A 25,326-nucleotide genomic window follows, 5' to 3' on the forward strand; every position below is an offset into this window, starting at 1 on the left:
GCACGAGGTGGCAAAATGACAGCGGCGGGCACGGACTTCAGTTTGGTGTAATATCAGCTACCTCATGCGCCACCATTTCCCCTCACGCTAGACAGAACGTAACAACAGCAAATTCTCTGTCGGGGGGAATCTTTCGAGATGCAAAACCAATTTCACCAATCTGTGCTGCCAGAAAAATGTTTTATTTTTCGCAGAATCCCTCACCACAAAGCATCCTTTCGAGCCGAGACTTCGCTCTTTTAAAAGGGCTGGAAAAAGATCGTCATACCTCCCACAGCTGCCTAGCAACTTCTGCACACTCACTGCAAACAGGCATTCTTATGACTGAATGCTGATTTTTGAGTGAAGGCCAGAGGGATATCACCGTTTATTTCATAAAAATGTTCATATCCCTGGCTTTTTCCAGTGAGAGTTTATAGTGTCGCGTGCTACCCAATGCATACAATGCGATGGATACCTTTCTTAAGTTTATTTGTTAGTGTCACAAGTAGGCTTATATTAACCCTGCAATGAAGTGACTGTGAAAATCTCCTAGTTGCCCCACTCCGGTGCCTGTTCGGGTATCACAGAAACAGATCCTTTGGTCCAACTTGTCCATGCTGCCCTTTTTTTTAACCATGAAGCTAGTCCCAATTGCCCACATTTGGCCCATATCCCTACATAGCCATCTTACCCGTGTAACTAAATGCTTTTGGAAAGACAACATTGTACCCGCCTCTACTACTACCTCTGGCAGCTTGCTCCAGACACTCACCACCCTCTGTACACTCAGGGAGAATTTAACATGACCAATGCACCTAACCAGCACGACTTTCGGACTGTGGGAGGAAACTGGAGCACCCCGAGGAAACCCACGCAGACACAGGGGTAACAGGGAGTGTGCAGACTCCGCACAGACAGTGACTCAAGGCCAGGAATTGAACCTGGGTTTCTGGCGCTGTGAGGCAGCAGCGCTAACCGCTGTGCCACTGGTAGATGTCTGCTCCAACCCAAACTCAGCTGTGCCATGAATGTGTGGGTAGGTGAAGCACAGTGGTCCTAGAAAAATCAGCCACAGTCTCACTCTGCTTAAAAGGAGAGAAAGAAAAGCTAACTGAAAGCACTGAGTCTCGATGTGTTTTGACAAACAGGGAAAGCAGTGGATAATGCTCACCTGAATGCTACAAAAATTGTAAGTCGGGAGTCGAGGAGCTTTAAGATCTTAAGGAGCAACAAGATGCAACAGGTGGCTCTCTAATCTCAAGAAAAATAAGCGATCCAAAATTCATTACAGAACACAACACACGGGAATATTTTGGGTAAGTAAATGAAGCCTGTCCTATCACAATACGTGGAGATGCCGGTGTTGGACTGGGGTAAACACAGTAAGAAATCTCACTACACCAGGTTAAAGTCCAATAGGTTTATTTGGTAGCAAAAGCCACTAGCTTTCAGGCCTCTGACCCTTCATCAGGTGAGTGGAGAGTTCCCACTCACCACCCTCTGTTACTCTCCAGAAGTTACTCTCCACTCACCTGACGAAGGGTCAGAGTTCCGAAAGCTAGTGGCTTTTGTTACCAAATAAACACTTTAATCTGGTGTTGTGAGACTTCTTACTGTCACAACACCATCAGATTAACTAGCTACCAATAAAGCACCATATCCAACGCCACCAAGTTAAAATGCACTCAATTATTTCCCTAATTACAAAAGCTTTGCCTTATTAATGTACTCCCTTGTACAATCAAAATTCCCAGCAAAGAACGTGCCCATTCAGAATTAATTCGCCTCATGCAGACTCCTTTGAAATGCATAACCTTAGTAGACCTTGTTGCTTGCAAATCTTCATTTGGGATGGTGAGGCAGAAGAGGATAAGAAGGAAGGGGAGTGATGTCTTGCGTACCAGCAGAGTGTACCAGCCAAAAAAAAGCAACTCAAGCACCTGACTCTCGGATTCTGGACAAGGCTGCTTTATAATGAGCCATCCAGAAAGGGTTGTGCCTTTGGTTATTTAATCAGGGCTACCTCATCTTCTCTTACCTGTTTCAACCTGAGTAGGCAGCGCATTATGAAGCTTGATCCCTCTCCCGACTACACTGGGTGGATTTTCTTTCATCGTACCTATCCCAGAGGAACCTCATTAACTTGAATGTTGAGAGTTTCACAACAAAGTGAAAGTCTCACAACAGAGAGTGGTAGGTGTCTCGAACGTGCTGCCAGGGATGGTAGTGGAGGCAGATATGACAAGGGTGTCTAAGGGACTTTTAGATAAGGACATGAATATGCAAGAAATAGAGGGATATGGACCAAGAGCTGGCAGAAGGGATTAGTTTAATTTGGCATCATGTTCGGCACAACATCATGGGCCAAAGGGCCTGTTCCTGTGCTGTGCTGTTATATGTCCTATGTTCTAAGGTCTCTTGAAGAAAGCTTTGGCTTTCTGGCTGCACACATTAAATTAAGTTAGCGTGGCACAAAGGCACAGTAGTTAAAATGGCATGGTGGCACTGCTGCCTTACAGCACCAGGGACCCGGGTTCGATTCCCGGCTTGGGTCACTGTCTGTGTGGAGTTTGCACATTCTCCCCATGTCTGTGTGGGTTTCCTCCGGATGCTCTGGTTTCCTCCCACAGCTCAAAGATGTGCGAGTTAGGTGGATTGGCCGTGCTAATTCACCCCTTGGTGTCAGGGGAATGAGTAGGGTAAATGTGTGGGGTTACGGGGATAGGGTCGGCGTGGGATTGCAGTCGGTACAGACTCGATTGGCCGAATGGCCTCCTTCTGCACTGTAGGGATTCTATGAAGTCATATTGCACATGCCTACAGCAACCATCCTGGAAGAAGTTTGTCTGTCACGCTCAATGTCTCTCACAGCTGTTAACAATTTTTACCCTTTGACAATGTGGGAGTTCGTGCCCTGGTCCCGACCATACTCCATCCCCGTTACACAAGACCCGAGGTGGGGCTCCGACAGCCCTTCTATTTTAATGTTATTTTAAATATCAATTCTCCTTTAATATATGACCAATTTCTTCTTTGTACACTTGCATCACAATCTGTGGTTATTATTGCCCACTAAATTAGGAATACAAATATTTCCAACACTACCAAGATTATCTACCCGAGTTTTAGCACTAAGGCGACAAACACAGAAAATCTCAGCAGGTCTGATGGTATCCATGGAGAGAGGGTACAGCCAATGTCTTGAATCTGCCAGACTCAAAACGTTGGCTCTATTCTCTCTCCACAAACGCTGTCAGACCTGCTGAGATTTTCCAACATTTTTTGTTTTAGCTTCAAACTCCAGAATCCGCAGTATTTCGATTTTATTTTCCTATTAAGGCCCTGGTTCGGATGTAAACGGGGCTCTTTGACATCACGGAAACCCCGATTTATAATACTTCAAGGGGAGAATGCCTGAGTACGAACAAGGGCTCCAAGGCAGTAGTGTTAGAATCCACAGGACACGAGCTTACCGTCCATTTATTTTATTTAATGCCCCAAGCAGCCTTACATTAACACTGCAATGAAGTTACTATGAAAATCCCCTAGTGGCCACACTCTGGCGCCTGTTTAGGTACAATTTAGCATGGCCAATTCACCTAACCCACCCATCTTTGGAAACTGGAGCACCCGGAGGAAACCCACGCAGACATGGGGAGAACATGCAGACTCCACACAGAGAGTGACCCAAGCCAGGAATGGAACCCGGGTCCCTGGCGTTGTGAGGCAGTAGTGTTAACCACTGTGCCACCATGCCGTCACGCCATGTTCCTGCTTTAGCGGAGAATTTGGCGCCCAGCCAAATCTCCGCTCGCTGCGGCAGGATGGGAAACTCCCGCCGGCATGAATGTCATAATAAACGGAAATGGAGTGGAAAATGCGCCCTTATAAACCCCATTTCTGCTGAGGTGGGTGCGTGCAGGGTATCAGAAGATCATGGCTCCTAGTTGTTGCTGGTGGCAATATATTCCCCTGTTCCCTTTTACAAAATGTCTCCCTGCTTACATATAAAAGCGTGGACAGTAGCTCACCGGAGTGACACCGAGGCAGAATACAATTATCTCAGGGCATTCTTATCTTGGCGGTGGTTTTGTTTTGGAAGTGTCAAATCGGAGCAGGTAGACGGAACACAGTTTGCGCTCTTCGGGTTAAAGACACAATGTTAATGGTGGACTAGGGCGACAATTCTGTTTGTTTCATGTCCAGTTTCTCTGCAATGGGTCGGGAGAAATTTAACAGACCGCTGCGCAGGCGACCACACGGGCTGTGGGCCAGCTCGGAGAGAACGGGTGGTAAACATTGTTCGAAAAGTGCTGGCTTGATTGCTGAACTGCCTTTTCCCATTCCGCGCTTTTCAAAATCAGACTGTGTGCAAAACACAAAAGTACCTACCAGCTGCAGTCCTTCAGGTATTCAGAGATTTCCCCCTCTCCTTTCGGAGAAGCACCTTCCTGCAATCAAAACAAAAATACGGGGAATTTAAAATCACATTCGCACACGGATCTGTTCCTGCACACATTGATATTTATGATTCCACAAAACGCGTTGCCTAGTGACGGCAAATTCTCATTCAAAAGATAAAGCACGTCTCACTTTCCCTCTGCGGAGAACGAACACTTTCTCCTTCCTTCCTCTTTGTGTCTCCTAATCACAGCAGCAAACTGAACCATAGGACCCTAAGATATAGGAGCAGAATTAGGCCATTCATCCCATCGACTCTGCCCTGCCATTCAATCATGCTGACTCAACCCCCTTCTCCCACCTTTTCCCCATAACCTTTGATCCCCCTCCCAATCGAGAGTCTATCTATCTCTGCCTTAAATACACTCAATGCCCTGGCCTCCACAGCCTTCTGCGGCAATGAACTCCACAGATCCACCACTCGCCGGCTGGAGAAATTCCTTCTCATCTTGGTTCTAAAGGATTGTCCCTTTACTCTGAGGCTGTGCCCTTTGTAAAGAGGGACGGAGTCCACTGCTAAAACAAGACAATTCATAGCAACATCAGCCAGCTTCTAGGCCCAGATTGCCCACCCAATATCCAATTTCTCAAGGGTGCAGGGAGAGGAGCCACATTCTGAATGAAAAGTAATTTACCCTATTGGAGGATTCTTAAAATCTTTGAACTTGTCCTTCATTGGTAACTTTCAAAATGTAAAGATGAATGCAAACCTTTTAACTTTGTTCAAATCAGTTAAGTAGAAGGGAAGTCTCTTTTTAATGGCATTCTCATCCAGAGGGTGGATTTTATTTAGAGAAAGTGAAACTTGTTGAATATGAGCTAACAGCGTAAAATATTGTGACTTCAATACGCTTACGAGGCCCAAAATTAGGCAGCAAAGTCACTCAGTAAAGAAAGACGGAGGCCTGAATTTCACACTCACCACCAGTGTCTGTTCAGGCAGAGAGGAGGGTGAAATCCCACCCCAAGCTGATCCCTGCAGTGGCAGGTCTGTCACATGAGGACAGACGAAATTGGTCAGGATTGTATTCACTGGAGTTGAGAAGAGTGAGAGGAAATCTCATAGAAACTTAGAAATTTCTAACAGGGTTAGAACATAAGAAATAGGAGCAGGAGTAGGCCATCTAGCCCTTCGAGCCTGCCCCGCCATTCAATAAGATCATGGCTGATCTGTTCAGAAAGAATGTTCCTGATGGTGAGGAAATCCAGAGCTAGGGGGTCATAGTTCTGGATAAGGAGTAAACCTTTTAGAACTGAGGTGAGGAGAAATTTCTTCACCCAGAAGGTGGTGAATGTGTGGAGCTCACGATCATGGAAAGTAATTGAGGTCAAAATGTAGTGTGATTTCAAGAAGAAATTAAATATAGCTCTCGGGGCTAAAAGGATCAGGGGATGGCGGGGGGAAGGGGGGAAATCAGGATATTGAATTTGATGATCAGCCATGAACCTAATGAATGCCGGAGCAGGCTCGAAGGGCCAAATGGCCTAGTCCTGTTTCTATGTTTTTACGTTAGGGCTTCCTATTTGCTTCCCACCAGCCTGGCCTCGCAGTGAGTTCACACTGGGGGGGGAGTGGCCTCGGACAGGCCACCCACCCTTACCCCAATTGAGGCCCTCAGGAGGCTAACTATTGACCACTTAAAGGCTGTTTCGTGTCCAGTCTCAATCTTTAGGCTGATGGGATAATTCCCCGAGTGTGGAGTAAGCCTGAAAATGATGGGGTTTCAGGCTGGGCAAGAAGTGGAAACCTTTTTCTGTTGGCTCCCCTCCTCACCCCACCCTCCCCATCCCCCTCAACTTCCCCACCCGCCCCCCCCCCACCCCCCCACCGCCCAACACACACACACACACACACACACCCCCCCCCCCCCCCCGAGGTCCAGTGGTCACTGGCCCTCTCCCCTGAACCTCAATCCCTCACTATCCAATCCACAAGCCCTACCCCACCCTCACTGCACAGATACCCCGAAAGTTCACCTCTCTGTGCACTCCCGGGACCTAGGCTCTGTAGACTTCACAAACTTCCACTTTTGTCCACTGCAGCCTCTATAGCTGTAGGGATTAAGGTGAAAGTTCTTCCTGATTGGGGACGTGTTCCCTGCTGATTCTTCAGATGGTGGAATGGGAAACCCTCACCACCCGAAATATCCTGGCCTTCAACATCCTTCACAACCCGAAGGATACCCCAGTGCACTTTACAGCCAGTGACATTCTGGGCACAATCTTACCAGCCGTTCACACCTTGCTGGGCTACAAGTGAGGATCGAGAATTTGGTGCTCAGCCAAGTCTCCATTCACTGCGACGGGTCTGGAAAATCCCACCTGTGTGAATGGCCTGCAAGTTCTACCCATTATTTGTGCCTCTGTTGTAATGTCAGACACAAAACTGCCAATTTGTACACAGCAAGCTCCCAGCAATGTGATAATGAGTAGATCATTGAATTTGTTTTTGTGATGCGACTGAAGGATAAAAAAGTTTATTTATTTATTAGTCGCAAGTAGGCTTACATTAACACTGCAATGAAGTTACTGTGAAAATCCCCCAGTCGCCACACTCCGGCGCCTGTTCGGATACACTGAGGGAGAATTTAGCATGGCCAATCCACCTAACCAGCATATTTTTCAGACTGTGGGAGGAAACTGGAGCACACGGAGGAAACCCACACAGACACAGGGAGAACGTGCAGACTCCATGCAGCAAGTGATCCAAGCCGGGAATCGAACCCAGGCCACTGGCGCTGTGAGGCAGCAGTGCTAACCACTGTGCTGCCGTGATAAAGAGAAGGCAGGTGAGGCCATGGTTTAACGTCTCATCTGTCGATGCAGCACAGCCTGAGAATGCACTGGAATATCAGCCTAGTTTTAATGATCATTCATGTCTCTCTCTCAATCTTGTGACCTCACAGAGACGCGAGGCTCGAGGCAAATCTTGCTGCTTTATGTATGCAAACAAAGATCACATGCCTGCAGACTGTCACTGTGCAAAGAAAATGAAACATTTAAATTGTGAAGTGGAAATTCAAACTAGATAATTTACAAGGAAAAGCTGTAATAATGTGCCGAAGGCCTGTGTTTGATAATCGCACATTAGCAAAATTGGTGTGTCATCCAAGTCCTGCCTGTAGCACCCAGAGCTGATCTATGAAGGAAGTTCACATGTCCGTCCTTGGCCTCTTGCAACGTTCTGAGGAAGACGAACATAAACTAGAGGAACAGCACCTCATTGTCCGATTAGGCACAGCCATCCAGACTGAACACCGAATTCAACAACGTCACAACATGAGCTCTCCCCTCCATCTCCATTTATTTTATTTCATTTCTTCTTTTCATCTTATTCATCCATTTTTATGACTTTGTATTCTTATTTTTGTTTATCCACATCTAAAATTTCACTTTCCATCTTTTTTCATCTCTCCCCCTCCCCCTCAACTAGGGCCATCTGCCACATTCCTACACTCTGCACCTTTGTTCTGCCATTTACACATCCCAATCTGTTAATGAACGCTCTTAGCACCATTCCTAGCCTTTACCATCACCATTTAGACTCCCTTTGTCTTTTGGTCTATGCCATTCCTACTCTCCAGCCCGCTCCAATCTTCACAGTATAAACCTTGTCCTATTTTCCTTGTCGTTAGCTCTGACGCTGGGTAAGTGCATTGGCCGTGCTAAATTCTCCCTCAGTGTACCGGAACAGGCGCCGGAGTGTGGCGACTAGGGGATTTTCACAGTAACTTCATTTTGGACTTGAAATGTTGGCTCTATTCTCTCCCCACAGATGCTGTCAGACCTGCTGAGATTTTCCAGCCTTTTCTGATTTTGTTTCAGATTCCGACATCCGCAATATTTTTCTTTTACCAACGAAGGTAGTGTGGTGTTTCAACGTAAAAATACCTCTGTACTGATACACTGCATTTTTTTCATTTGGAGAACACCTTGTATCTTTATTTTGTTCTAACAAGTCATTCAATAAAGTGCATGTCTTTCCTTTGAAACCTAACTCTGCTCAGGTTTGTAGACATATTTTGTATCTCCTCTAGCTTGGTGCCAATTTTGGTCTTATAGAAACATCTTAAGATATATTTCTGCTTCAAAGCTGGCTAATAGATGCAAGTTGTTCTATATTGATTGAATTGAGTTCCTGATAATACCTACTGTGGCTGATAACATTTTAGACATAACCTGCAGCCGGTGTGTGTAACACGGTGCAATTAGCTTATCTGTGTTAAAGTAAATACCTTAAGTGCTTAATTAACTTGGTCCAAAACATGGATTGGAAGAGAGCACCGGGGCTCCCAGGTGGTGGGGCTGTTTAAAAGGCTGGGCAGGATTCTCTTGGGCTTCATCCCACTTCCATTGTTAAACATTAGGCCTTTTAACCTTCCCCACCACACCTCCCCCACACCACTTCCCATGCATGCCAACTCATGCCAACCAATGCCTACACCCACTCCCATGGCCACTCGTTGCCCTTGTGCCCATTCATACCGCATCAAGCCAACCTACTCACCATACTGTGCCCTTACATTCTCTATGCCAACTCAGCCACTTTCCATCATGGACAGACCTCAAGAGCCATGTTGGGATGAAAGTAGCCAAAGGTCTAAGTATCTTTAAAACAACCTTCACAATATTCCAAAAACACTTCCATTCATGAAAATCAATTCAATATATTTAAATAGCCTCAAGTACTTAATCACTAGGAAAAATATCCAGTGATATTCATTCACCAAGCAGTGAATTTACAAACCCCTACTATGATAATGGTAGATTGTGGAAAACGGCCAAGGATTAGGAATAACTTAATGATAGCCCTTAGAGTCATGTCACTTGATAGCTTAAAGGGCTGGGCATTTAAATTACTTCATGCTCGCCTTCAAGCCTGTGTGTCACAGGTCAGAGCAGGGACTGAGCTGTACGTGTCAGACAGCTGCAAGCACAGTTCACCAGCAGGATTTTGGCTGAGTAAAATCCAAGCTCGCTGCCAAATGAGTCCTCCCATCGTGGTCCCCCCTTCGGCAACAAGCTTGACTCAGACACCTGCTGACTTGTAGCTCTCTTTCACAACTACTGAGGCTCTTGGAGATCATTCAGGACGTGGTTTTCCTGAAAATCTACAATGGTTTCACGATCATCAGTAGATTCTAAATTCTAGAGTCATAGAGTCATTGAGGTTTACAGCATGGAAACAGGCTTTTCAGCCCAACTTGTCCATGCCCCCACTTTTTTTTGAAACTCCTAAGCTAATCCCAATTGCCTGCATTTGGCCTATATCCCTCTATACCCATTTTACCCATGTAACTATCTAAACGCTTTTTAAAAGGCAAAATTGTATCCATCCCTACTACTACCTCTGGCAGTTTGTTCCAGACGCTCGCCACCCTCTGTGTGAAAAAACTGCCCCCCTAGACACTTTTGTATCTCTCCCCTCTCAACTTAAACCTAGGCCTTCTAGTTTTAGACTCCCCAACCTTTGGGAAAAGATATTGACTATCTAGCTGATCTGTGCCCCTCATTATTTTATAGACCTCTATAAGATCACCCCTCAGCCTCCTGCGCTCCAGGGAAAAAAGTCCTCCTTATAACTCAATCCATCAAGTCCCGGTAGCATCCTAGCAAATCTTTTCTGCAGTCTTTCTAGTTTAATGATATCCTTTCTATAAAAGGGTGACCAGAACTGCACACAGTATTCCAAGTGCGGCCTTACCAATGTCTTGTACAACTTCAACAAGACGTCCCAACTCCGGTATTCAATGTTCTGACCAATGAAACCAAGCATGCCGAATGCTTTCTTCATCACTCTGTCCACCTGTGACTCCACTTTCAAGGAGCTATGAGCCTGTACCCCTAGATCTCTTTGTTCTGTAACTCTCCCCAGTGCCCTACCATTAACTGAGTAAGTCCTGCTCTGGTTCAATCACCAAAATGCATCACCTCACATTTATCTAAATTAAACTCCATCTGCCAATCGTCAGCCCACTGTCCCAATTGATCAAAATCCCATTGCAATCAGAGATAACTTTCTTCACTGTCCACTATGCCACCAATCTTGGTGTCATCTGCAAACTTACTAACCATGCCTCCTATATTCTCATCAAATCATTAATGTAAATGACAAGGTATTCCAGATATTTATGGATTCAAATTCCACCATCTGCCGTGGCGGGATTCGAACCCGAATGACCAGCTTCTTATCCTGAAACTGTTTCTCTGTGTTCTATACTCTCCACAGCCAGTGGAAACAACCTCTCAGTGCTGACCCTATCAAACCCCTTCTAGATCTTGTGTGTTTCAATTATAGAGCATGGTTATAGGGCCTGGAGGTCTCAGGAATGTGCAGTGAGTATGCGCTAAGGCAAACTGCCATTATAATAGTGATGAAACTATACCTTTAAGAAATGTATTTTGGTCATGTTTCTTGTGCAGGATCTGTTCCACGGACTCAGAGCCATTCTGTCTGTATAACGAGCATTCTCTATTGTGACTGCATCGGTATCATAGAGTATAATTGCTGTGATGTCAGTTTTAATCTGAACGAATGTAGGGTTATGTTATTTTGTGCTTTCCACTGAGATAGTACAGAGTCGTATTTATTTAAAGTTTATTTATTAGACACACGTAGGCTTACATTAACACTGCAGTGAAGTTACTGAGAAAATTCCACAGTCACTACACTCCGGCACCTGTTCGGGTACACTGAGGGAGAATTTAGCATGGCCAATGCACCTAACCAGCGCATTTTTTGGATTGTGGGAGGAAACCAGAGGAAACCCACACAGACACAGAAGAATGTGCAAACTCAACACAGACAGTGACCCAAGCTGGGAATTGAACCCGGGTCCCTCGAGCTGTGAGGCAGCACTGCTAACCACTGTGCCACTGTGATTGACAGATGAAATCAGGTGACTGGGTGGAGTTAAGCTTTCACAGAGAATTCACGGCAGTCTGCTTTTTGGAATCTTTAGAGAGAAGTCACTTTCCCTGTATCTACTGCTCTCTCTCAGGTCTGGAGACTTTAATCTGCTAGGAAATTAATCTCTCTGAGATTTCTCTGGAAGTTTCTGCATGAGAATTAGAAGGCATGTATCTGTCTGGATCACTCTCCAAAGGGGTTAAAGGGCCAGAAGTTGAGTAGCCACGTAAGCAACTCTGGTTTCGGTGCTAATTGGCTCTAAAGATGGGAATTATGTCTATGGAGGACGCTGCTAAATTGGAACAACAGAGATAGCTAGCTGTTAAGGATTACACTTTGTCATGTTTAAATCTTTTAATTGGTAAAAGTTATGCCTATTTTTGTTCCATTCTAACTGTGTTCTTAAACAAAGTTTGTTTTGATAAAAGCTTCCTAGTAGGTCACTTGAATCATACCTGGAATGAAACACCTTATGCTCACCTTCATGCCAAAATCAAATGCCAAACTTAGGGTCCAGGCTAACTTCACAAAACACCTTGGATTTCCTGATCTGGTCCTGAGCAATACTGACAGTTCGAATGTGTTTCTGTTGGTAAATCGACCACTGAGGAAGATCCAGCCTTTAATGCTGCCACAGAAATCCTGCAAGTGGGAGGAGATCAGGGCAATACCCACTCCTACGCCAATCCCACATCTATATGTGGTTAGCACTGCCGCCTCACAGGGTTCAATCCCAGCCTTGGCTCACTGTGTGGAGTTTGCATTGTTCTTCCCATGTCTGCATGGGTTTCTTCTGAGTGCTCCGTTTTCTTCCCACAGTCCAAGGATATGTAGGTTAGGTGGATTGGCCATGCCAAGGTGCCCCTTAGTGTCGGGGGGTTTGGCAGGGTAAATATGCGGGGTTAAGGGGATAGGGCCAGGGTGGAATTGTTGTCAATGCAGGCCTGATGGGCTGAATGGCCTCCCTCTGCACTGTAGGGATTCTATATGTAAATCATTGCACTGTACTAGGAAGGATGCAGAAAGATGCCATTCGGCCTATCAAGCCTCCACCATCAACAATCCCGTCCAGGGTGTTTACCCTAGCTAGTCCCCCTGACATTAAGGGGCAATTTAGCATCAAATCAACCTAACCTGCACACCTTTGGACTGTGGGAGGAAACTGGAGCACCCAAAGGCAACGCATGCAGACATGGGGAGAACATGCAAACTCCACACAGCCATTCTCTGGAAACTGGGTCCCTGGCGCTGTGAGGCAGCAGTGCTAACCAGTGTGCCATCATGCCACCTGTTAACTCAACACAGGACCATGACGAACAAGGGAAAGGTAAAACTAACATCCATTTATTTTCCATGGTTCACAGCTTTATGAAATCCCACTGTATTTCAGAGCCAGTGAAGGACTTTTGTACTGTGATCACTATCGCAAATTAAGAAAATGGAACAACTCGTTTTTGCACAGCAAGGAACAAATCAAAGTAATGACATCAAAACATGGGAATCTGAGGAGTGGCGTAAATTGGAAGAAAATTTAGTTGGAAGCATGAAGTAGGGGTGGGACTAGAAGTTGGGAAAAACAAAGCAAAGCATCAAGTATGTGTCAAATACAGGATGATGTAAAAAAGACATAGGCTGGAATCCTATAGCCGTTCACACCGGTGAGATTTTCCCATCCCACTGCAGTGAACAGAGATTTGGCTGAATGCCAAATTCTCCATCCTCGCTGCAGTGGCAGGGGGCCCCTGGTAAGATTGCATCCAAAATGAAGGGCACACTATCTCAATGCACATGGCATTCGTCACAAAGTAGACAATCTAAAAGCACAAATATTGGTTATTGGGTACGATATAGAACAAAAAGCAAAGAAAAGTACAGCACAGGAACAGGCCCTTCGGCCCTCCAAGCCTGTGCTGATTATGCTGCCCTAATTAAACTAAAAAAAAACTTCTGCTCTTACTCACTCTATCCCCTCCCTCTTCATGTACCCATCAATGCACCCTTACGTACCCATATGATTGCCATTATGGAAATATGGTGACCAAGACTGGGAACTGAATTTTCAAGGACATTCGACGTTAAGGACAGGTAAGGAAGGTAAGGAGGTGGAGTTGCGCTGGTGACAAGGGATGGGATCAGTGCAGTTGTAAGGGAGAATCTCTGATCGGAAGAACAATCTGTGGGATCTGTTTGGACGGAGCTAAGAAACAGTGGATATTGGTTGGATTAAAGCAAACTACTGTGTACACTGGAATCTGAAAGCCAAAGAGAAAATGCTAGAAAATCTCAGCAGGTCTGGCAGCATCTGTGAGGAGAGGAAACAGCCAGATGGCCCAAAACTTTGACCCAAAGCTGCCGCATCTGCTGAGATTTTCCAGCATTTTCCCTTCTGGTTGGATTTGTTTACAGGCCTTTAAATAGTAATGGTAGACTGGGGTATAGTATTAATCAGGAGATGAGAGGTGCATGTAGCATGGACAATACTATGACTTCAATGTGTGACTTCAACCTGCACACAGACTGGTTAAAACTTGTGAGCATTAATACTGAGGAAGATGAGTTTCTGGAGTGCGTTCATGGTGGGTTTCTAGAGCAGTTTGTTGAGCAGCCAACTAGAGGACAGGCTATTCTAGATCTTGGATTATATAATGAAAAAGCACTAAGTAATAATCTTGTTGGGAAAGAACCTTTGGGTATGAGTGATCATAACATGACAGAGTTTTGCCTTGTGATTGAAAGTGAGGAAGTTCAATTGGAAGCCAGGTTGAAAAGGAATAAAGGAAATCATGAAGACATGATTTGATTTGATTTATAATTGTCACATGTATACAGTGAAAAGTGTTGTGCGCTATACTGACAAAACATACCATTCATAGAGAAGGAAAGAACAGAGTGCAGAATATAGTGTTACAACCATGGCTGGGGTGTAGAGAAGGATCAACATAATGCGAGGTAGATCCATTCAAAAGTCGATGGCAGCAGGGAAGAAGCTGTTCTTGAGTTGGTTGATACATGACCTCAGACTTTTGTATCTTTTGCCTCGACTGAAGAAGCTGGAAGAGAGTATGTCAGTGATGGACAGATTGCCTGAGGTGGATTGGGAAAAGACAGTAAAAGATCTGACTGTACATTCATCTTTAAAGAAATACTACATAACGTACAGCACATATACATGTCTTCAAGGTTCAAAAAGCCAAAATGCCAGTCAACCGTTGCTGTCAAAGGAAGTAAAGGATTATATAAGATTAAAGGAGAAAGCTTATAAAGTTGCCAGAAATAGTAGACAGGATTAAATTATGAATAGTGAGGATTGGAATGTTTTAGCAGTACAGCAAAGGAAGGGCAAGAAAAAGGAAGAGCGAACAGAATATGAAGGCAATCTGGCAGAAAGGTAAAAATGGATTGTAAAAGCTTCTATAGTGATGTGAAAAGAAAGCGGTTGGCCAAGATAAATGTGAGTCCATTACAGGCAGAGTCAGAATTCATAATGGGGAATAGAGATACGGCAGAGAAGCTAAGTAATTACTTCTTGTCTGTTTGCACAAAGGGTGATACAGGAAATCTCCAGAAGCAGAGATCCAAGGGGCGAGGAAGAATGCGGAATTGAAGGAAATTAGTATTGGTAAGAAGGTTGTGTTGGAGAAATGAATGGGACTGAAAGCTGATGGGTGGGATTTTATGGCCTTTCTCGTCCTGAAACTGTAAAAACCCACCCGAGGTCAACGGACCTTTCCATGGTCCACCTCTCGCCCTCTCCGATTCTCGTGGTGGGGGGACAGTAAAACTCCAGCTGATAAGTCCTCAGGTCCTGATATCATGCATCCTGGAGTATTGAAAGAGGTTGCTATCGAGATAGTGGAAGCATTGGCGATCATCTTCCAAAATTCTGGAATGGTTCCTAAAAATTGGAAGGTGGCAAATGTCACTCCATTATTTACAAATGGCGGGAGAGAGAAAACAGGGAAGTACAGACCTGTTAGCCTTACATCAGTAATAGGAAAAGTGCTCAAATTTATTATAAAGGATGTAATGAATAGGCACTTGAACAATCATGATCTGACTGGGCAGGGCCAGCATTGGTTTATGAATGGGAAGTCATGATAACGAACTTGTTAGAGTTTTCTAAAGGTGTTTCAAACAAAATTGATAAGGAGAGTCAATGGATGTAGTACATTTGGATTTGCAAAAGGTTTTTGATAAAGCCCCACAAAGGAGTATGTTTAGTCAAATAAAAACACATGGGATAGGAGGCGATGGATTAAGGATTGGCCAACAGGTAGAGAACAGAAAGTAGGGATAAATGGATCAGTCTAGCATAGGCAGGCTGTGGCTAGTCGGGTACCACAAGGATCAGTACTTGGGCACCAGCTGTTCACAGGATGTGGCAACCAATTGTAATATTTCTAAGTTTTTGGATTATACAAAGCTAAGCGGGAACGTGTGCTGTGGGGAAGATGTAAAGGAGCTGCAAGAGGATTTGGACAGACTCAGTGAGTGGGCAAGAACATGGAAGGTGGAACATAATGCGAAAAATTGTGAGATAATCCACTTTGATAGAAGGAACTGATATGTGACGAATTTCTTAAATGGTAAGCAATTAGAAAGTGTAGATCTACAAAGGGACCTGAGAGTTCTTGTCCATAGGTCACTGAAGGTGCAGCAAGCTATGAGGAAGGCTAATGGAATGTTGCCTTTGTCGTAAAAGGATCTGAGTATAGGAGTAATGAAGTCTTGCTTCAAATGTATAGAAACTTGGTTAGGCGGCACCTGGAGTATTGTGTGCAGTTTTGGTCCCCTAACCTCAGAAATGATTGTATTGTCACGGGGGAGTGCAGGGAAGGGTCACCAGGCTTGGCCCAGGTATGGTGGGGCTGCCTTATGAAGAGAGATTAGGCAAACTGAACCTGTATTCTCTAGAGTTTCAAAGACTGAGATGTGATCTCATTGAAACCTACAAAACATTTAAAGGAATAGGCAGGGTAGATGCAGTAAGATGTATTCCATGGCTGGGGAAACTAGAACCAGGAGGTACAATTACAAAATAAGGGAATGCCACTTGAGACCAAGATGAGAAGGAATTTCTTTACACAGAGGGTTGTGGACCTTTGGAATTCTGTATCCTGGGGGCTGAGGAAGCTCGGTCATTGAGTATGTTTACAACAGAGATTAATAGATTTCTAAATAACAATAATGTGATGGGTTATGAGGATAGTGTGGGTAAAAGCCATTGACATGTCTGAACAGCCATGATTGTTTTGAATGGTGAAGCAAGTTTGATGGGCTGAATGGCCTATTCCCAGGAAACCCTCTAGCTCCTTTTGGAACAACATCATGAGAAGTTGCAAGTCCATTTGTGAGGGCAGACAGGACATTGGTTTAAAGTTTCATACAAAAGGTGGCACCTCTGCCAACACAGTATAGAGGTCACTCAGTACAGCAATGAAGTGTCAGGCTAGATTATGCTCTGAAACAAACAAACCTATAAAAGTGCCATCACTGAGCCCAAATCTGGGAACTTACATGGAAACATAGAAGCAGCAGTAGGCCATTCGGCCCTTCGAACCTGCTCCGTCATTTATTCTGATCAAACTCAATACCCTGATCCCCTGCCTTTCCATTATATCCCCTGATCCCTTTAGCTCAAGAGCTATATCTAATTCCTTCTTGAAATCACACACTTTGGCCTTAACTACTTTCTGTCGCAGTGAATTCCACAGATTTACCACTCTGTGGGGTGAAGAAATTTCTCCTCACCCCAGTTCTAAAAGGTTTTACCCCTTATCCTCAAACTATGATCCCCAGTTTTGGACTCCCCCACCATTGCGAACATTCTTTCTGAATCCACCAGGTCTAATCCTTTTTAGAATTTTATCAGTTTCTATGAGATTCCCTCTCACTCTTCTAAACTCCAGTGAATTCAATCCTAACCGACTCAGTCTTTCCTCATATGATGGACCTCCCAGGAATCAGCCTGGTAAACCTTCATTGCCCTCCCTCAATAATAGGGACATCCTTCCCCAAAACTGCACACAATACTCCAGGCGTGGTCTCACCAATGCTCCAGACAATTACAGCAAAACATCCCTATTCATAAGTCTAAAAGATACAGGAATAGAATGAGGCCTTTCGGCCCATCAAGGCTGCTCCACCATTCGATCACAGCTGATATGCTCCTCATCCCCATTTTCCTGCCTGCTCCCCATAACCCTTCAACACATTACCAAGTAAAAATCTGTCCACACGCTATACTAAAGTCTATACTCAAATCCTCTTGTTATGGAGGTCAGCATACCATTTGCCTTCATTACTGCCTGCTGTACCTGCACACTTACTTCCTAGCTACTACAGCGCAGTGCAGGACTACAGCCACATTTACACATTCAATCTTCAGAATAACAATCTAAAGCAGCGTTAAGTTACATTTCGATGTTCCGTGGCCATTGTGTATCAGGTATGCTAATGTGCAACATAACTTGTTTGGAAGTACCAGGTCAAGGGTTGTATTACATTGGCAACACTGCTGACTTTTGAAATCACAATTGTTTACATTAAATTCATTTCAAAGACGGCAAGTTTCCGGCTGCATAAAAATTCATGAATCACATTCCACACGGAACATAAAAAAATGATGGTGTGAATTTATTCTTTAGTGCTGGGGCTTTGTGTCCAGTCAGGAGCTGCAGGCAGTGCTGATAAAACTGCAGTGAAAAACGAGAGACCGCAGAATATTAAGTGCGACACTGAATCATTTTAAAACCAAAGCCTTGCCAAGTAGCAACCTTAATTGCTGTTAACAATCACTAACTGCCAGCAACGCAAGCCCCTTAATTGACCATCAGGTTATTATTGAAGGCGTTCTGTTAACAGAATCCAAACAGTAACTCAGGCCAGATTAGAGGTTTATAATTTCACTCTGGCAGGTAGAAGTTGTGTCCCTGCTTGAGACAGTCTGCACGTTAATGGGACCATTCTGGCTCTCTCCGATTAGTAAGGGGACCAATAAAAACAGGGAGGCTCCACCATCCACAGATCTGCCATTTTGCCAGTTTTGGAAGGAGCCCTTCCCTGGAATCCCGCTGGATCCCAGGAATGGGAACAAATGCAAATAACATACATAGGCCCCACCTGACTTAGAACCTTGAATCATAGAAGCATCATAGAATCTGTACACTGGAGAAGGAAGCCATTCAGCCCATCAAGCCTTCACAGGCAACAGTCCCACTCAGGTCCCATCCCCTGTTTATCCCACTAATCCCCCTGATGCGAAGGGGCAATTTAGCATGGCCAATCAACCTTACCTGGTGGGAATTTCTCATGGGCTCTTCCGCTGGTGAAACTCGTTCATGGTTAGGGCAGCACGGTAGCACAGTGGTTAGCACTGCTGCTTCACAGCTCCAGGGACCTGGGTTCGATTCCTGGCTTGGGTCACTGTCTGTTTGGAGTTTGCACATTCTCCTCGTGTCTGCATGGGTTTCCTCCGGGCGCTCTGGTTTCTTCCCACAGTCCAAAGATGTGCGGGTTAGGTTGCTTGGCCATGCTAAAATTGCCCTTAGTGTCCATAGGTTAGAGGGATTAGTGGGGTAAATATGTAGGGATGTGGGGGTAGGGCCTAGGTGGGATTGTGGTCGATACAGACTTGATGGGCCGAATGGCCTTTTGCTGTACTGTAGAGATTCTATGTCTTACCTGGGAAAAAGATACAAAAGTCTGAAAATATGTACCAGCCGACTCAAGAACAGCTTCCTCCCTGCTGCTGTCTGATTTTTGAATGGACCTACCATATCACAGAATCACAGAATACTACAATGCAGACAAGGCCCTTTGGCCCATCGGATCTTCACCGACACATGTAAGGTCCTACCTGCCCAGCTAATCCCACTAGCCAGCACTTGGCCCACAGCCTTGAATATTATGCTGTGCCAAGTACTCAATGTACACACCACATATTAAGCTGATCTTTCTCTGCGCCCTGCCTATGACTGTAACACTACATTCTGCACCCTATCCTTTCCCTCTCCCCTCTGTACTCTATGAACGATATACTTTGTCTGTATTGTGCGCAAGAAACAATACCTTTCACTGTACCCCGATACATGTGGCAATAATAAATCGAATTAAAATCAAGATTCTGGCTTTGGCTGTCTCCGGCATTAGTAGGATGTGAATTGGTTTCACCCTGGCCATGAACGAGTTTCTCCATCCATCCATCATGGCTGGCACCAGGGGAACAGCCCACGAGAAAGTCCCACTGGCGTAAAACCAATCTGTGGGTCTCCCGCCACTATCCTCCCCATCCACTGCCCCTATTTAAATCTGCTGGCGGGGACATGGGAGAACGCCGCTTGATGAAGCATTAATATGCTCCATGCATTCTTTATCACAGCAGGACAGACGTGGTAAAGTTGCTGCGTTTTATCTAGCTCCAGCTACAGAATCAATATGTTTACTCCATTCTCACTAATAGTTGCTTGGCGACTTCAACCACCGAATAAAAAGCCTTTGGCTCATTTTGTGTCCAAATGCAAAAATATCTATTTTAAGAGTGGAACTGGTTCTTTTCCAACCCTGAGGGATTCGGGGCCCATCCGCTCGGATTAATTGCCCTCTGTATTTTGGAATTTCATGTTTAGCGTTTATTAATGTTTGTACTGAAATGCCCCATGGAAACGCAGTCTTGTGCTGTGTGCAAGGGGGCAGGATGGACTGCCTATTGGTGATCTGCCCAATGGCCATCACACAGGTACGACTATTTTTACTCCTGACGCCACACATCTGTATTTCAATGAATGACAGCTGAATCAACAGGCAGACCGATGCATAAAAACAATTCCAATCTGATATCTGCTCGGTTGTCACAGGTAGCTTCTGTCCATGTGCAAAATCCAATGGACATCAATGTAAGTGAGCAGGGGAATAAGATACGATACTCTGAGGCAGTCTTGTTCTAATATTAAAATGTGTTTGTCAAGCGCACTTTATGATGATGCACTTCATGTCACAGCCTGTTTATCAGGCAATTTGCAGACAATATTACTTTCCCTGGAATTTATACGTGGCTGTTTTGATCCATTTCTTTATCTTTGGCCCATCTCTCCAAATCCATCTTTCAGTCAATTTTGTTTTGTTAATTTGCCTAAGGCTCACAGTTTTAACCGCGGTTCGACATACAAGCTTGGCTCATTTGGTAGCACTCTCGTCTTTTAGTCAGGAGGTTGTGAGCTCAGTCTTTATTATCTACTTAAGTGGAATCCAGGCCATCACTTGTGCTGTCCCTGGAGCCTGCTCCATAGTTGGAAGTGCCAACTTCTGAATGAAACACACGGTAGCACAGTACTTGTGACTCCAGAGCCACAGCAGTGTGGTTGACTCTCAAATGCCCTCGGGCAACTTGGGATGGGCAATAAATGCTGGCCAGCCAGCGACACCCAAATCGGACGAATGAATAAAAAAAATCATTTTATCTTTCAAATGTATTTTGACGACACTTAACACATAGACATAATGGACAATGTAATGGAATAATTTGCACCAGTAAGTGTCATAATGCATGGTGGCACAGTGGTTAGCACTGCTGCCTCGCAGCGCCAGGGACCCAGGTTCAATTCCAGCCTCAGGTCACTGTCTGTGTGGAGTTTGCATATTCTCCCCGTGTTTGCGTGGGTTTCCTCCAGGTGCTCTGGTTTCCTCCCACATTCCAAAGATGTGCGGGTCAGCTTGATTGGCCATGCTAAATTGCTCCTTAGTGTCGGGGGAATAGCAGGGTAAATATGTGGGGTGATGGGAATATGGCCTGGGTGGGATTGTGCTTGGTTCAGACTCGTTGGGCTGAATGGCCTCCTGCATTGTAGGGATTCTATGACTCTATGATACTTTGAAGCTTGGTCTGCCATTTTCAGATGGGCATAAAAAGTCCTCTGGCGCCACTTAAAGAAATCAGAGTTCTCCCTGTTGACCTGGTCAAAATTCCACTCTGAACCAACTTTACCAAAGACCTATCGATTATTTGGTTACTCATTCATTTGCTGACTATGGAACGTTGGTGTGTTTAATGTGGTCACCTCATTTTCCGGCATAGTGACCCACACTTCAAAAGTGATCAATCATTTGTAATGTATTTTGGGAATCTCTGAGGGCATGAAAAGCATGATTTGATTTGATTTGACTTATTATTGTCACATGTACTGGGATACAGTGAAAAGTATTGTTTCTTGCATGCTGTACAGGCAAAGCATACCATTCATTGAATACATAGGGGAGAAGGAAAGGAGAGGGCACACAATATAGTATTACAGGCTAGCTAGGGTATAGAGAAAGATCAGCTTAATGTTCAAAAGTCTGATGGCAGCAGGGAAGAAGCTGTTGTTGGGTCAAAGAGTTATAGGGACAGGGAGGTTTACAGCATAGAAACAGGCCCTTCGGCCTAACTTGTCCATGCCGCCCCTTTTCTTAACCCCTAATATAGTCCCAATTGCCTGCGTTTGGCCCATATCTCTCCATACCCATCTTACCCATGTAACTGTCTATAGAGAGTCAGTTGGGACATGATCTCAGACTTCTGTATCTTTTTCCCAACAGAAGAAGTTGGAAGAGAGAATGCACGGGATGCGTGGATGATATGACTATCGGCCGGTGGCTCTCACATCCATCATTATGAATTGTTTCAAAAGGTTAGTCATGGCATGAATCAACTCCAGCCTCCTGGACTACCTAGATCCACTACAGTTTGCCTAATGCCACAACAGGTCCACAGCAGATGCCATGTCCCTGGCCCTGCACTCAACCCTGGAACACCTAGATAACAAGGACACCTATGTCAGACTCCTATCTGTTGACTGCAGCTTAGCCTTCAACACTATTATTCCCACGAAACTCATCTCCAAACTCCATGGCCTGGGCCTCGACACCTCCCTCTGCAACTGGATCCTGAACTTCCTAACTTACAGAGCACAATCACTAAGGATAGGCAGCAACACCTCCTCCATGATTATCCTCAACACTGGTGCCCCACAAGGCCGTGTTCTCAGGCCCCTATACCTTTATACATCAATGACTGTGCGGCCAAATTCCCCTCCAATTCGATTTTTAAGTTTGCTGACAACACCACTGTAGTAGGTTGGATCTCAAATAATGATGAGACATTGTACAGGAATGAGATAGAGAATCTGGTGAACTGGTGTGGTAACAATAATATCTTCCTCAATGCCAACAAAACAAAGGAGACTGTCATCGACTTCAGGAAGCGTAAAGGAGAACATGTCCCTGTCTACATCAACGGGGACGAAGGAGAAAGCGTCGAAAGCTTCAAGTTTTTAGATGTCCAGATCACCAACATTCTGTCCTGGTCTCCCCTTGCCAACAATATAGTTAAGAAAGCTCATCAACTTCTCTGCTTTTTCAGAAGACTAAGGAAATTTGGCATGTCAGCTACAACTCTCACCAACTTTTACAGACGCACCATAAAAAGCATTCTTTCTGGTTGTATCACAGCTTGGTATGGCTCCTGCTCTGCCCAAGACTGCTAAGACTGAGCTACATGTGAATGCAGCCCAATCCATCACGCAAACCAGCCTCCCATCCATTGACTCTGTCTATGCTTCCCGCTGCCTCGACAAAGCAGCCAGCATAATTAAGGACCCCACGCACCCCGGACATTCTCTTTTCCACCTTCTTCCTTCGGGAAAAAGATACAAAAATCTGAGGTCACGTACCAACCGATTCAAGAACAGCTTCTTTCCTGCTGCTGTCAGACTTTTGAATGGACCTACCTTGCATTAAATTGATCTTTCTCTACACCCTAGCTATGACTGTAGCACCACATTCTGCACTCTCTCCTTTCTTTCTCAATGAACGGTATGCTTTGTCTATATAGCACGCAAGAAACAATACTTTTTACTATATAATAATACATGTGGCAATGATAAATCAAATCAAACCAAATTAAGTCCTCAGACTAAGAACACAACTTGTTCCTGAAAACTGAATTATAAGTCGAAACATCGTAAGTCAAGGCTGATTTCCCCACGGGAACAAGGATATAATTGGGAAATTGGGCCTTGACCCAAGGCTGGAAATGGTTTATGGGATGTTAAAGGCACTCAACCCTTGTCCTGTCAGGTTACTGAGGCAACTGTCTGCACACCTGAGCACAAGTTCCTTGGTTAGTGTGGGGGATATAATGAAGCATCGATCACTGTCAGGTGCCTGTGCAACCTGCAAGTCTCAACATATTAAATATAATGTAAGTGTATGAATGCATTGCAAACCCAACGGTTGTGCCAACAAAATTAACAGAACAAAACGTTAATTTCCGATCTAATAAAGGCGGTTCAACCTGTCAAATAGTACAGATGGGCAGCACAGAACATCAACACATACTCGTAAACATGCTGACGTAGCATCATAAAGTCAGAACACACATTGTAAAATCAAAATGTTGTCCGTTGTAACTGGAAAGTAGTAAAGTCGAGGACTGCCTGCACAGGAATGTTTTCTTTTCCACGCTATCCAAAGCTGTTCTTAATCATGTAATTTACAATAACTCAGTAGAAATCACCCAGTTGCTCTTCTCTCCCTCTTTCAATTTATATCTCCAATTTAAAGCAAATATCTGGCAGTATCAACAGTAAAATATTTCTATCATTAAACTGCATTGCTACTCTTACTAAATCAGAGAACCAATGGCCTAGTGAGATTATGGCTAGACTATTAATCCAGAAACTCAGCTAACGTTCTGGAGACCCGGGTTTGAATCCCATCACAGCAGATGGCGGAATTTGAATTCACTAAAAAATATCTGGAATTAAAAATCTGCTGATGATCATGAAACCACTGTCAATTGTCGGCAAAACCTATCTGGTTCACTAATGTCCTTTAGGGAAGGAAATCTGCCGTCCTTACCCGGTCTGGCCTACATGTGACTCCAGGGCCACGGCAATGCGGTTGACTCTCAAATGCCCTCGGGCAACTAGGGATGGGCAATAAATGCTGGCCAGCCAGCAATGCCCATATCCCACAAATGAATTTTAAAAAATCATTAGTTTATCTTTCAAGTGTATTTTGACTACACTTAACACACTGAAATAATGGGCGATATGATGGAATAATTTGCACCAGTAAATGTCACAATGCAAAGGGAAGCAATAGTTAGCACTGCTGCCTCACAGCGCCATGGATCCAGGTTCGATTCTGGCCTCGGGTTCTCCCCGTGCCTGCGTGGGTTTCCTCTGGGTGCTCTGGTTTCCTCCCACAGTCCAAAGATGTGCAGGTTGGGTGGACTGGCCATGCTAAATTGCCCCTTAGTGTGAAGGGGATTAGCAAGGTAAATAAGTGGGGTTACGGGGATAGGGTAGGGGTAGGGGTTAGCGTGGAGAGTTGCTGCAGACCTGATGGGCTAAATGGCCTCCTTCTGCACTGTTGGGATTCTGTGATATCAATTCCAAAAAAATTCTGTTGATTAAATGTTATGTAATTACAAGAAAAATGCCACGCGACCTTTTGCAGTTCTATCCCTCTGAGAAATAAAGAAATGCTCCTTTTAATTTTTCTTTAATAATCGTTTACAGGATGTGGACATCACTGGCTAGACCAGCATTTATTGCCCATCCCTAGCTGCCCTTATATTGTTTATTGTATTTACCTCAACATATTGGGTTTCATACAGAAATGTCATCCGGTTTATGAGCTTTAATATTCAGATCCAGTTCATGTTATCAACGATAACACAGGAAGTACAGCTTCATGACAAGGTTAGCACTTGTACTGCTTGGTGTGTGATACAAAATGGCATTGGTCTCACCGTCTGCCGCTTTCTTCAGGGGCAAAAGAGCCTAAAGAGGAAATACTTTTAAAAGATAACACAGAGTATGGAACCGAGAACCAGAGAGATTCTTGGATAGGATAATCTTAGTCCAGCAACACACTATTCAGCATTCACACAGTTAAGGGTCCGATGATCATAAAATGCTGTAGCCAAGAGT

At 44.6% G+C, this 25,326-nt stretch overlaps 1 protein-coding gene across 2 annotated transcripts in view; it reads right to left on the reverse strand.

Annotated features, from left to right (window-relative positions):
• Positions 1-25,326, reverse strand: part of LOC145359191 (thyroid hormone receptor alpha) — a 381,569-nt gene that overhangs the window by 246,025 nt on the left and 110,218 nt on the right. For both annotated transcript variants that reach the window (XM_080213649.1, XM_080213648.1), the window contains exon 2: positions 4,375-4,433. The gene's annotated coding sequence lies outside the window, so the exon portion shown is untranslated. The remainder of the gene's footprint in view (positions 1-4,374; positions 4,434-25,326) is intronic.

Source organism: Carcharhinus amblyrhynchos, chromosome 27 (assembly GCF_965287045.1).
Source record: "Carcharhinus amblyrhynchos chromosome 27, sCarAmb.v2.hapA, whole genome shotgun sequence".
NCBI lineage: Eukaryota > Metazoa > Chordata > Chondrichthyes > Carcharhiniformes > Carcharhinidae > Carcharhinus > Carcharhinus amblyrhynchos.